At 33.8% G+C, this 9,544-nt stretch overlaps 1 pseudogene; it reads left to right on the top strand.

Moving 5' to 3' along the window:
- The first annotated feature begins 2,346 nt into the window (after positions 1–2,346).
- LOC131620115 (serine carboxypeptidase-like) lies at positions 2,347–3,485 on the top strand (annotated as a pseudogene).
- Positions 3,486–9,544: the final 6,059 nt, after the last annotated feature.

Below are 9,544 nucleotides of genomic sequence, written 5' to 3'. Positions count from 1 at the left end.
GATCATGGTGTTGTATACAGTTTGCTTTACAAATCATTATTGATGTCTTCCTTAATATTTTTGCTTTATGTTTGGATTTGGGTTGTTATAGACATGTACCTCACAAATCTTGATTAGGGATGGATATCTATTAGTTCTAGACTCTAGAGATAGTTTTTGGAGCTAATAATCGATGTGGGTATTGAAGCTTAATGCCTTTGTGTTGTATGTGTTGGTTGAGAGATCGTCGACGCGAGCAATATGGTTTTTTATTGTGTTGTTGAGGTTGGCTGAGAGATCGTCGCCGAGAGGATATAGTAGTTCTCTCTACTTTGGGTTAGAAATGACTTAGGGTGTGAGCGATGCTTGATGAGTATTGTAGGTTTAGTATAACTGGTCGATAAGTTTAAGTTTGTGAGGAGTAGATTATATGCATGTATGATAAGTCTCTTCTTTCTGAAAAATGAATTCTTTTTGTGTTGATATTTACTTTTCCGTTTTTATACTTTACCTATTCAATCCAAACTCATAACTGCGGAAACTGTTGAATGGCAGTTCGGTAGCACTAATCTCTGTGGACATGATAAATTCCCGGATAAATACTTCCAAAATTTTTGTTGCTTGCCGCTTTACCGCTCCAACAGCCTTCTAGTTAGGATCATTATGAGTACTATATATTTAGTCCTTTAAGACTTTCAAAAATATCAATCAAATGAAAAATTCTTTTATTTCCTCTGATTCTATTTTTGTTATTTTGGTGTTCTTCCTATTTCTTATAAAACCCTAGATTATAGTTTTGATAGGAATAACTTCCTATCAATTGGTGCTTTCATTTTCGATCTCACTTCCGCTTAAAATTCATGACGATATTATTGTTTGATGGGGAAGAAGATGCATATTGGTGGATTCTATGTTTGGAGAAATTTTTCAAGGAGCGTGAAAAATCCAAGTCATTAAAGGTTTTAAAAGTTGTTGGAGCATTGAGAGGCTCAGCTTTCACATGGTGGATATGGCGGTCTGGTGTTCATCACATATATAGTTGGGATACATTTACAACAAAACTATTATAGCATTTCAAGCCGGAGTGAAGACGCATTTTACCACTTGATGATGAAGAAGAGGAACCAACATATGAATCAACGGAGGATGATGTAGAAGGAGCATCAGATCTGTGCAGAAAATCTTCTAAAGGTGAAACCTTGGGTTGAATTTCAGCTACAAAAGAAACAAAAGGGGAAACAGAAGAAATTGAAGAAGCTTGTGAATTGTTGGATTCTGAAGATAAGTCTCCCATACTGAAATTCAATTCTACCCTTCACCCATCTTAAAGACGAAGAACATTCACTTTCCTTCTCATGAGATGTCTTCAAATATTCCCAGCATCTCAACTGATGTATCTCTCACAACTTTCATGATTGAGACTCATGTCAAGGATTGGGGTTTTATGGAAATTCTACCAAAACCCCCAGATTCTGGTTCAAAAACGAAAATCTCTTGTTCCAACAAGTTAGGTTGAATCTCCAATTGGACTCACAACTTCAATAACCTGACACCCAATATGAAGTAACCACAAATTCAATTGCCTTCTCTCGTAGCCCCTTCAACCACTGCTAAAATCACTAAAATGATTCCTCCCATCAAGTCTCATTCCAACGATATTGATATTTACAGCAATGTTGATTTCATGATTCCTTCAAAGCTACCGGATCCTAATTCTGACGTCGAAAACAATGCTACTTGGAATCTCAAAATTAACGTGCCTCCCCCACTTTTGTTCCAAGATGATGAAACACAGTCATCACTGGAGCCACCTCTGGCGACGCTTTCCGATCAACCTTAGGTACCTCCGCCACCCTCAAAACCACCTGATCCTTTTTTTGTTCTGAACAATTTCATCATGCCTTCACCACTTCATTCTAAGGTAAACATTTCTCGTGACTCCAAAAACCATTTGTTGAATAGCTTAGTTAGAAACCCATCTTATACCATCATTAATTCTAAAACCTCAACTGATACTCAAGTTGTTCATATTCTTGGTCGTGGAAAAAGTGAACTAAATAGATATGCCAACACCTTGTTTTCAGCTTTTGCCCACAAATTTTTTGTTAAAATACCTCTGACACCCATTTATGTGAACACTGCTCTCTTACAAGAATTGGAAACATTTTTGACTGAAAGCTTGCATTACAACATCACTGAATTTATAATTGCTTGGTCCTTGATTGGTATATATTTTATTAAGAGATTCAGTCCCTTGAATACATTGCCCCAATACTTGCATTCTCCTTAAATGCTTGCACTTGCTATTGGACAATCGTGGTCGTCCTTACTTGGTTGCAACAGTGAATATGCTACACGTGATATTTTTTAACGGGTGAATCATATGCTGGGCATTATGTTCCAATTTTTGCTGCTCGTGTCCACAGGGGAAACAAAGCTAAAGAAGGAATTCATATAAACTTAAAGGGATTTGCCATTGTTAATGGGTTCATTGATTTCGGCATTCAGTATAAAGCTTATGCAGATTATGCACTTGACATGGGCATAATTGAACAACCTGACTATGACAACATCAACAAAGTGTAGGTTCCAGCCTGCAAATCGCCAATCAAACTATGTGGTACAGATGGAAAAATCGCATGCACAACTTCATATTTTGTTTGTAATACTATATTCATTCCCATCATGTCACATGCTGGACATATCAATTACTACAACATCAGAAAGAAGTGTGGAGAGATTCTTTGCTATGATTTTTCGAATAAGGAAAAGTTCATGAACCAAGGATATGTTCGGGATGCTCTAGGAGTTGGAGATATTGATTTTGTGTCTTGCAGCTCTACAATTTATCAGGTTATGCTAGTGGATTGGATGCGCAACCTTGACGTTGGTATTCCTGCTTTGTTGCCCTTCTTGAAGGCTGTTTGTCGAAGTAAGAAATCTTGGCAAGCTCGGCCCACCGGGATTGACCACCTGACACAATGAAAATCTATGTATTTATTATCCTATTATTAGTCGACATTATTCTACTACCAGTTCTTCTACTTGTTGCTTTAACGGATGGTGGTGGGAAGAAACAAGCAGTTAGCAAAGGGACTTTCAATGAAATTGGCGAGTTATCGATGGAAAACATCATAGCAAGCAATGCAAGGTGTCTTGATGGAAATCCAGAACATTTTGCAATAGTTGTGAGAGACATCCCTCCAGTTCCTGAGGGTCAGACTAGGAAGGAACATGTTAACTCTTATTTTAATGCCATATATCCCGAAGCATTTTACAGGTCTATGATTATAACATATAATAAAGAGGTGAACAAGATTTGGGAAGAGCTGGAAGGGTATATGAAGAAGCATGCCTGTGCCGAAGCAATATATGTAGGTTCAAGGCCAACCAAAATGACTAGTTGTCTTGGAATTATTGAAAAAAAATATTTGGACAGCAAAGAGTATTGCCATGAAAAGATAAATGAATTGGTTCCAAAATTAGCTTCTTTAGTTTTATTTTAGAACCTTGAGGACAAGGTTCAAGTGAACCCGGCGGTAATGATAGGAGGTGCAAATAGATATTTCAATTAGTCATATAATTATGTTAGTGATATTTTATTTTGAATGTTTTGTTGAATTGGGCTTTTCATTTAGGCCTTCTAGTTATGATCACTATGAGTACTATATAATATGCAGTCTTTTGAGACTTTCAAAAATATCAATTAAATAAAAAAGTCTTTTATTTCCTTTAATCCTATTTTTGTTATTTTGGTGTTTTTCCTATTTCTTATAAAACCCTAGATTATAGTTTTGATAGGAATAACTTCTTTTTTATATATATATATATATATATATATATATATATATATATATATATATATATATATATATATATATATATATTTAAAAGGTTAAAAACTAAATTTTTTAATAATTTAACCTGTCAAAAAATAAAATACTTTGGCTCTATGACGTATATAATTATAAACGTTGGAATTATATATGGAGCACGTGATATAATATGATTGGATATCCATTACAATTAAGCATAAAAGTAAGCTTTTTTGTGCTTTAGCATGTGTTAGCAGAAAAGTGAACATTTTAAAGCTATGTTCAATCATTTGGCTTTTCGCGGTACGCCCATAATTATGATTAATATTGTTTTGAAAAAGATTTAAGAGTTTAATTGAGGAGCATTGAATTATATTTGAATAAATAATTTATGATTTTAAATCAAGGTAGAACTTTTATTAAAACATTATATTTTTGTAAAACATGTATTCCCTCCGTTTTTTTATTATAAGTCGTTTTAGCATTTTCACATATATTAAGAAAAATAATTATTATTGTATGAAATAGAGAAATTATAAAAGATTTTACTATATTGTTCTTCATTAATTGTATGGGAAAGACAAATTAAAATAATTTGAAGAAAGAGAATACTAAATGCATAAGGGTATAATTGAAAAAATAGTATTAATGATTCATTGAAATTGTAAAACGACTTATAATAAAACACAAATTTTTTCTCCAAAGCGACTTATAATAAAAAACGGAGGGAGTATATTTTTGTATTTTTAAAAAGTCTTTATATGTTAATTTTTTTTGGATTTTTGGTCATTTAAGTTAGAGAATTTTTTGTTTTTCGTTCCTGTAACACTCGAATTTGTTAAAATATATAGGCGAAAAAAAATCTAATTTACAAAGACGAAAATAAAAGATGACATATTTAAAGACTTATTCTATAAAAGATACAGAGACTAAAATTAAATAGGTCTCACATTTACGGCGTTGAAACCCTCCTTAAAAATTTATTTGTTTCTTCAATTCCAAAAGTACCAACAAATAAAAACATAATTTTATGACAAAAGAAAAATTATACATTATTGTCCTTTAATATTCCCTTTGTTTTTTAATATAAGTTGCTTTAGAAAAAAATTGTACCATAATATAAGTTGCTTTATAATTCTAATAAATCATTAATGCTATTTTTTTTCTATTATATCCTTAAATATTTATTATTCTCTCTTTTTACAATTATATAAAATTATCTTTCCAATAATTTTACTGAAGGACAATTTTATAAAACTCTTGTAATTTCTTTTTTCGTACAATAATTATTAATTTTTAAATATATATGAGAAAAGTAAAAAAAGTATTTATAAAAATACGGAGAGAGTAATTTTTTTATTATATGGAATATTACTCACATCATTTTTAAAATTTATGGTTTGAATTTTCATAATAGTTCAACTTAATTTATTTTGTTAATTGAGGTAAAACAAGCACACTTTTTAAAATATTTTTTATGAGCATTTAATACTATCATCTTATTCAGGACTATGCCTAATTTATTGTAGCTTGTGGTTTGTGAAATGTAGTGGTACCATTTTGTGAAATGTAGCGGTACCATTTTGTTGGAACTGGAACTCTCATTTCAACGTTTTTCAAGTATCTCTTCATATCAGGTGCGTGTGTATAGTTTAGCGGTGAGACGTTTGGGTCATGAGAATGTGTTTTTCTAAAAGTGTAAGGTTTAAACCCCGCTAGATATAAATTATTTATTTTAAAAAAAAAAACTCTTCACATCTTTTGAAGTCAACTAAATCTGTAATAATAAATGTTTTGTAAGAGATTTGATTTTTAATTCATGAATACAATTGTAAATCGAAAACTTATCCGTGTGCAATTAAAATAAAAATTATATAATTATATATAAATATTAATAAATTTGTATTTCAAAAAATAAAAAGGCAAATGTAATCCGTAATTGTTAGTTTTAAATAAGGGTATTTTTTTCTTTGCTTTTATTTCTAGTTCAATTTTTCAATCGTAAAATTCTCGTTCAATATTTTTTTATTAAAAACTGCAAATATCGAAAATAAAATACGAAAAATAAAATAAAGCTAAAAATAAATTAAATTATAAATTTTTTATAAAATATAAAAATAAACAAAACAAATCATGAAAATACTTAAGTATAAATATAGAGAAATGTGAATCAAAATGCACTTATCAAATTTCCTCACACTTGAACTTTTACATTCTGAGCAAACTAAAATCAAAATTCATGAAACATCTGTTAGAACAAAATTTGTTCTGATCAATATTCTATGTTTTGATGATAACATTATATATGAATTTTGTATAAGATAATGTGGTACTCTAATCCTTTGCATTTTCCATTTCAGGAAATATATAAAGAGTATGCACAAAGCAGCGCTCAGAAGCAACTGACTCTGGAAGTTCTGGATGGCTTCATCAGAACATGCTCTGGCAAGACATCAGAAGATGATCAAGCAGAATCAGAACATGAACTGAAAGCATCAGAAGAACGAAGTCAGAAGCAGAAGCACTGAAGTTCTGATTGGTATCACACTCAAGCTCTTCAAAGTCAGAAGACAAGAAGATGCTCTACACCAAGCTGTTGACTCTGATATTCAAACGTTGTTATACACAAAATCTGAGTCCAGTAGAAAGTACAAGATGAAAGGCTGAAACGTCTAATCTCTGACTGACAAAAGGAACGTTAGAAGCTACAAAAGGCAAAGTCAGTAAAAGCAGGAAAAGCAAGGCTCGAGGTAGTTGACAAAAGTGTGAAACATTAAATGCAGAGCTGTACTATACACGCAAAGCATTAAATACTCCCAACGGTCATTTCCTCTTGTTAGGAGTAAATTAATGGTAAATTCATGTGTTAATAGAAGTGATTTAGTTTCCAAACCAATGCGAAATGTGATGAATCCATAGGTTTTTATGAAGAATTGAACTGAATAAGTTTAGTTCATGAGTAAAGCAAATCGAATCACTTGTGGGTGTTATTGTTGCAGGTTTTGAGCTGAATTGGAACTTACGAAGAACATGAGGAGGATAGAGAGCTTGAAGTCTCAAAGGCAAAGGAAAAAGTTGGTTTTTGCAAAGGTCGTGCCGCGAGAGTTCTTCCTTGCGCCGCGAAAACATCTCTGTTTGAGGGGCGCGCCGCGCCAGCCCGTTGCCGCGCCGCGGCCTCGGCGTTAAAAGCCCAAAAATTCTGTTTAAAAGCCCTAGCTTCCAAGAGAAAAAGAGTGGTTAGAGAACTTTGTGAAGAGCGAAATTAGGAGAGCATTCTGAGTTTGCAATCAAGAACAACAATTGAAGGCCAATTCTTTACCAATTGAAGACATTCCATTGATGAAGATGAATCCTTCTATTAATTCTTGTGTGTTCTTCATGTCTATGGAGAGCTAAATCCCTCTTGTTGAGTCTAAGGTAGTAGTTAACCTATGAATATACATTACCATTAATTAATTCCTGTGAACAATTGTTTGAATTCATTATCAATAAGAAACCTTGCTTTTAATTTACATCATTGTTGAATCTTCGATCGAAAGAGAGGATTTTTACTTTTGCCCTAGGTTACTATATTGATTCAATTATAATTTGCAGAGATGGAATTGTGATTGGGTTTTCATAATTATCGTTCTTAATCACTATTATCGATATTGATATTTGGAGAGATCGAATCTCATACCGGTAAAAGTTTATCTAATTTGATTTGCAGACATGGAATCTTATTTGAGGATAAGTGAAGATAGTGATTCAAAGGATTGTTCTATTGGGAATTAATTGATAATTGTATAGGATTAGGTTGATGAACCCTAAAGGCTCAACATCTTTCTTTATTTGTTAACACAAAGTCCTTTACTTGCTTTTAATTTATTATTTGTTTTTGATATTATTAGAAGTATAAAACAAACCAAACCAAATTTCCTAACTCAAAATAAACAACTATAGAACGGCAGTGATATTAACCAATCCCTGTGGATACGATATATTACAGAAAATATTTACCCACAAATACTTTCAACAAATTGGCGCCGTTGCCGGGGATTGGTGTCAATATTGCACGCATTGCAATAGTTCTTATTTTGAGTTTTAATTTTTATTTTCTCTATTTTGTTGTTTCACGTGTTTGCTAGTTTTTGCAGAAGATCGTGTATGCGCAGCAAAGTTTCTAGCGACCAACTTCTTTTTGATCCCGAGATCGAAAGGACCGCTAGGAGGTTAAATAGCAAAGCACGAAAAAGAGCAAATATAGCAAAAGCAAGAGACAACGCAACCGCGACATCGTCACAACAACTTGAAACCATTGACGAGTCGCAAGAAGGATTCTTCTTTCACGAACTATTCACGGAGGAAGAACAGGAAGTTTTTATACAACCTACTGTTGTAAACATGGCTGCTAATGGTCCATGTGCTAATAGTCCAAGACTCAATCCTCAGTTCGCTAGAACTGCCGCCAACGGGCGACCGACAGAACTGAAGACCGGTATCATACAATTGATTTGTGCAAGTCCTTTCGCCGGATTGGACCATGAAGACCCGTACACGCATCTTACTCGATTCTATGAGTTAGCGGGTACTACGGGTGTCGCTCAAGCTGATGAGGAAGCATTATTTAAGAGGTTGTTCCCACATTCTTTGTTATCTAAGGCAAAAGATTGGTACCTGGATCAACCCGAAGCAGTGATGACTAATTGGAACACATTGGAAGAAAAATTTCTGGAAAGGTTTTACTCTCAAAACCGATTCTTTGAAGCAAAAACAGCAATAGCAGTATTTTCTCAAGGTAGTAATGAATCTTTGAATGAAGCATGGGAAAGGTATAAAGCTATGTTGAGAAAGTGCAAAGGACACGGTTTTTCAGACGTTGATCAAATCCATATGTTCCGTAACGGTCTCACAGCTACAAACAAGACACTTTTGGACGCCACAGCTGGTGGTTCTCTCATGTCCAAAACACCTGAAGAAGCTACTCAGATAATAGAGCGAATGGCTCTAAATGATCGTCAAGGCAATCATGATCGAACAGTAAGAGATAAGAAACCCGGAATGTTAGAGTTGAACAACAGTGATGCTCTACTTGCTCAGAACAAATTGTTAACTTCACAAGTGGAACTTTTGACACAACAAATGTCTAAATTACCACAACAAATCAAGGAGCTGAACGGGGTATCTAATTCATATCAAGTTGCTAAGTGCGAATTGTGCAAGGGAGATCATCAAACAGGATTCTGCCCACCAATGCAAGAAGAAGAAGTAAATTACATGAATAATAACCAAGGACAAAGGCCGAATCAATATCAAAATCAGCCATACCAACAAGGCTATCCGCCAAGATATAACAATCAAGGGTACCAACAAAGGCCACCGAATCAAGGGTATCAACAATAAGCCTTCCAACCGTACACTCAACCACCACAACAACAACAAGGAGGACAATCCAAGTTGGAGGAGACCGTGAATCAGTTCATTCAAACATCAGTGATAAATCAGAAGAACCAGGAAGCTGCAATTAAAAATCTGCAGACTCAAGTGGGTCAAATAACACATCAGCTCACTCTACAGGCACAAGGAGCCTGTCCAAACTCAACTGTGAAAAGCTCGCAAGACCAAGAGAAAATTAATGCTGTTACAACAAGGAGTCAAAAGGATTTAGAATCGGAAAAAGAGAAAGAGGAAATAGGTGACCCTATGGTGATGGAGGTAGATCTGGAAATAAGAGAGAACCCAAAAGAGCCAGAAGTTGTAATACCACCAAT

Source organism: Vicia villosa, linkage group LG7 (genome assembly GCF_029867415.1).
Source record: "Vicia villosa cultivar HV-30 ecotype Madison, WI linkage group LG7, Vvil1.0, whole genome shotgun sequence".
Lineage (NCBI taxonomy): Eukaryota > Viridiplantae > Streptophyta > Magnoliopsida > Fabales > Fabaceae > Vicia > Vicia villosa.
The sequence above is the reverse complement of the archived record's forward strand: the minus strand, read 5'-3'. Positions and strand labels throughout refer to the sequence as shown.